General features: G+C 55.9%; 1 long non-coding RNA gene across 1 annotated transcript; it reads left to right on the plus strand.

Annotated features, from left to right (window-relative positions):
• Positions 1-747: 747 nt before the first annotated feature.
• Positions 748-1,931, plus strand: LOC127043997 (uncharacterized). Its single transcript, XR_007772382.1, has 3 exons — positions 748-842; positions 1,053-1,148; positions 1,850-1,931. It is a non-coding gene; the product is annotated as an uncharacterized LOC127043997 (long non-coding RNA).
• Positions 1,932-5,175: the final 3,244 nt, after the last annotated feature.

The raw sequence follows: 5,175 nt of genomic DNA on the forward strand, positions 1-5,175 counted from the left end.
TCAGGATGGTGTTGGATGGGGGAAGTTTTGACAAGCAGGACGGAATAAGGGATATGGCACTAAGCCGGGCAGGAATCCTGGAAGCGGGACATGTTTGATGGACAGGAAAATATGGGAAGAGCAGGAGGCAGGTGAGGGGATCCTGCTGTCCATGTGGGGTGCTGGCTGTGTAATCTCGTCACTTGGAAGTGTCAGTGGGGCCTGAATCTCACACACTCCTTTGTCTCCTTTGGGTCTCACAGGAGCTCATTGAGGAGCTTCCTGATAACTCTCCACCGGCACCATCCTAACCAACTCCCTGATCTCTGTGGGCAACCTCAGGTATCGAGACCACCCGACCCGGCTCCCCTAACCTGATCAGGCCCAGGGCTGGGAGTCACTGCCCCTCCCAGTCACAGGTCACCTCCCAAGGGTGGCACCTCTGGCAGAGGTGGAAGGAGGGTTCACTCTCTCCTGGCTGGGCTGTTCTTTTCATGCCAGTAATGTTACCGAGGACTTGGGGAGAGTCTTACTTCCGGGATCAGATACAGGAGGGGCAGCAGGGTCCAGGGAACAGGCGCTATTCCTGTCCTGCCACTGTCTGTTTGTGAGGCCTTGGCCTTGTCATTCCCTGGCTTGGTTCCTCAGTTTCCATTCTCGCAAGCCTCTGCCTAGTTCCCTGCAGTTTCACATCCGCGTTGGTGTCAGTCCCACCCCCGCACTGCACAGTCTAATGCCGGCTCCTCTCTCTTGCCAGCACCATGACACCTGTCCTGGAGCCAGAACTGGAGACCCACCTCCTTTGAGCTGCCCTGCATGCCATCTTCACCCTGGGCACGGAGAAGGACACCACCCAAGTCCAGGTAGATCATGCTAAAATCATGGATTGAAGAGCCAGCTGTCATCCTGTTATGAATCCTGGCTAATTGCCTGCAGTGGGATGTGAACGAGAGAGGCCAGAATACGTGTCTGGGGGTCTCACCATTGCTTCCCAGAGACCCCTCTTCCCATCCTGTGGCAGGTGTAGCCCCAGTTTCCCTAACTCTGACCCATGGCTCTCCCTTGCTTTGCAGGATCTGCATAGGGTCTTGCCAGACCTCCTGGATGCCATGCTGGAGAACCTGCTGACGGAGTCCCCAGACACCGACAGGCTCCACTTCATCTTGGAGGTGAGCCCCATGAGAGGGGTGGGGGCAATTTTACCTTAACTCTTAGATCCATTTTCCAGGCTGTCCTTCTAGCTGAGCCCCCAAAGGGCCCTCCTTAGTCAGGGCAGTCAGTGCAATGTAGTGTCAGGCCCTTCCTCCTTGAAGGACAGGGGAAGGAGCTGGGACTTCAAGCCAGAGCTCTGCCTGGTTCTGTTGAGCACTAACCACAGGGCCCCTGGCTGGCTTGGGGAGTGAGAGTCTGAACCCCTCCTGTGAGCTCCAGGAGATGGTTCTCACAGACGAGGCACAGGCTCCTTCCTAGAGAAACAGGAGGACCCAAGGAAATCAGCCCTTCTCTCCAACAGGCCCTGAGATTCCTGAGGGGATTGTGCTCACAGTCACTACCTTCATCCAGCCAAGGACTTGAGAGCCAGGGAGGGGTCAGAGGTCTGTCTCCTTCCTGGTGAGCTGTTCTGGGAGGATGGGACCAGCCCCGACTCCGAGCATTGTCCCAATCTAGAAATACAATGATAAGTTGTGACTTGCAGGATAAAAGCATTGTCCTGGGGGCAACAATCCTCTTCTAAAGCTCTGTGATCAATGAATCAGATATTCCACCCCGCACACAATGTCTCAGTCTCCTGGGGTTGGGGAGGGGTGTGTGTCATTTACACAACACATGCACCTGCCCATTGATCCTGACCTGCCTCTTTCCCTTACAGCACATCAACTTCTGGATCGTGTCCAGGGTGTCGCAGGAGAGAGCCAGGGCCATTAGGAGCAGCACGGCCCTGCTCAGATCCACCATCATGCTCCCTGAATTTGATGTAAGTGACCTCTGACCCCTGCTTCCTGACTCCAGGCGTAGATGGGCTGGCTCCAACTGGCTGTAGGATCTGCTGCTGCAGGGACTGTGGATTAGGAGTGTACCTCTTGTGGAGGCAGAGTCAGAGCAGAGAATGAGCTTGGCTTGAGTCAAGTTCTTCTGGTTCAGTGGTGAGTCTGAGCTTTTAAGGGGAACATGCTCCAGGTTCATGCCTTCCTGTCATCCGGGAGCAGCTGGGGAAGCAAATCCTCATGGAGGGCCCTGCTCACATCCCTGTGTTCCAGGCTCCCTTGCAGGCCAAGAAAATTAAGGGTTTAGCTCTAGCTCCTATCTTCTAGCATCTCCTGCAGAGGGGCTGAGGGGAAGGAGACTCCTGGCCCAGGGGGGAACTGGGAGCTGACAGGAAAATGCTGATGGAGTCCCCTCTCCCTCTCCCTTCCATTAGAACTCAGCAGAATTCCCCAGGCTGGGTCACCATGTGGCACAGCTGGCTCTGTTCATCAGTGACCCAGGCCAGGACCTCAGCCGGCAGGCCAGGGACAGGGTTTACCGGCTCTACCAGCTGCTGCTGCACCAGAGGGGTAAGGAACCCAGCTGGGAAATGGCACCCGGTAGAAGAGTAAGACTGGGACCCCAGCCAATTTCTCTCAGGCTGACCCCGGCTGGAGGATGAGTCTCTGTCTGTCTCTTTCTCTGTTCTACACCCCTCCCCTGCAATTCTGTTGGGACAGGCATGGAGTGAGGACTCTGCCCCCTGTGCAGCGACCAATGGGATTGGAAGGACACAAGCATTGCAACCAGAATGACAAATGTGTGTGTTTCTTTCCCAAGGCTGACCATCCATGAGGCCGAAGAGCTGTGGTTCTGGGACAGTAGGCTCCTGGGCTACAGGAACACGGCCAGGGTGGGGGAGGTAAGGACATTCTGCCAGGGCATGAGACAGCTCAGGGAGTGCAGGTGGCTGGGTCCTCTGCAGTGGCTGCCTCTTGGGGCCACTAGAGGGTGATGCGCTTCTAGCCCCAGGATTTGGAGCCTGGCTCTGGGGAATCTGCTTAAGCCTCATGTCCTGTTGGTTTTAGGTCTTCGGAAAATTCTTCTCGGAGGGGCAGGGAAGATTCTTCCTCTGGAGGGACGGCAGTGCTGGTCATCCACGACCCCCTGCTGCGTATCAGCCAGGCTGGGCTGCTCCTCGCCTGCTCCCTCCTGGGGGAAGCCCAGCAGCTGATGGAGGACAAGGTAAACAGCTGCATTAGACTCAGGAGATTGGGGAGGGACCCAGGACCGCATTCCCATCCTCTGGCCATTCGTTGGCCTGGCAGCAAGAAGCCTGGTAGAGAATGTGAGTCAGAGCAGGTGCTACTGGGAAGAGAGATGAATTCACCTCCATGAGCAGGAGGGAGACAGTTTGTCCCCTGAGCAGCTCCCACCCAGCTCTTTAGCAAGGCTAATTAATTATAAGTGTTACTTCCTCATGGACTTAGGACACGGTGCTATCACTCCTGGGAAGGGCAGGAGAGTCCCCTAAGTGCCCTCTGTGAGTCCTTCTTGCCTGTCCCACAGGGCCGCACCCAGTTCCCAGTGGCCTAGTGGCCGTGTCACCCAAATTACCACCCAGAGTTGCTTCCATCACTGGCAGCCTGGGAGGTCAAGGACTGACGGGTGATGGCGACTGACCAGGCAGGAGCTGAGGCACATGGGCAGGGGAAGCTTGTCCTGCTGCTGGCAGGGCTGGGCCCGCTCTAGACAGAACCGGAGGATTCAGTCAGCAGGGGCTGCTGATCTTCTTCATTCACCTGGGCTGGACACTAGGAAGGACAAGACTTCATCCTGGGGACCAAAACAGTGAATTCATCCCTCAGATATGGGCAGTTGCTGGATGGAAATGCTGCTCGTTCCAGGTGCCATTAATCCCCCGATTACTGGGGGCGTCTGAGTCTGTGAGAGGTTCTTGTTCCCCCACAGCAGGAGAACGTCACTGCCAAAGTGATGCACCAGTTCCATATCATCTTGCACTTGCGCCAGGTACCCGAGGTGCTGCAAGAGCTGTGCCTCGTCTGATGCCCTTAAAGGTTCTCCTCCCATGTTCAGCAACTCCCGCTCTCTGCTGCAGGTACTGCTCTGTCTCACTGTAAATGGGGGGCTAGTGGAAGGGGAAATGGAGCCCCCTGGCACTGACAGAAACTCTCTCCCCTCTCTGTTGAGCAGGGTTCTTTCCTCTGCCCCCAAAATTCCTTCCTTTGGGGAATGAGCTCTTCCACTCACTCCCATTCCCCCTGCACCCAGGCAGAGCTCTCCCTGCCCCATATGGTGCAGAAGGGCCTTTGTATCAGGGATACAGCCCATCTGCCCAGCTGAAACTCAGAAAACTCCACTTTTGAGGAGGTGGGGAAGGGAAAGAGGCTCAGAGCTAGCTTCACCTCCTGCCCTTTATTCTCCCCTTAGCCCTTCTACGGGGTCTCTGGGTGTGAAATGAATAGGAGCCTCCTCCCCAGCTGTCTTCCAGGCCCTGGGATGTGTTACAGCCTCCCATACAGGCCCAGCCTGCAGCTGAGCCACCTCAGGGAGCAATGGGGACCTTGTCCTATCAGACCAAGCAGTGTTGGGTCTCAAAGAGGCTGAGATGTAAGACCCTGCTCCTTCATGGAGGTAAGAACCATTTACTCCTTGGGACATGTGGGTCTATTGGGGGAGAAATGGGATCCCTGATACATAGCCTGGCTGACAGCTTCCTCCGTCCCTGCATCCCAGCCCTGGGACATAGATGTCTCCATAAACATGCCACCCTTGTTTTGCTCCTAGCAAGTGGCTCCCCAGAGATGTCCTCAAACTTGGGCTCCTGAGAGCACTTCTGGCAGGAGGCTCCAGCCCCTCAGCCATGAAGAGAGCATCATACATTCTCATTCACATGGCATCTCCGCTCCCCAGCTCCACTTCCTGCAGCAGAACAAATGAACCCTTCAGCTCCCAGAGTCCCGAGTATTTGACCTCCTTCTAATCAGCAGTGGGGTTTCTCCAGCCCCCTTATCACACCTGTCAACCTCTGAATGATAACGGGCCTGAATGTCAGAGTCACCAGAACAAGCAAACTCCAATTCCAGGCAGTGGGGCCTGTGTGTACTCAGCCTCTCTGGAAACCACATCTGAAATGGGGAGCAAGGACCCCAGCCCAGTAACAGTAGGAGTGGGCAGAGCAGGCCTGTAACAGGGTGCTTTCCCCTGGGC

This window comes from Gopherus flavomarginatus, chromosome 2, assembly GCF_025201925.1.
Source record: "Gopherus flavomarginatus isolate rGopFla2 chromosome 2, rGopFla2.mat.asm, whole genome shotgun sequence".
NCBI classification, from domain to species: Eukaryota; Metazoa; Chordata; order Testudines; family Testudinidae; genus Gopherus; species Gopherus flavomarginatus.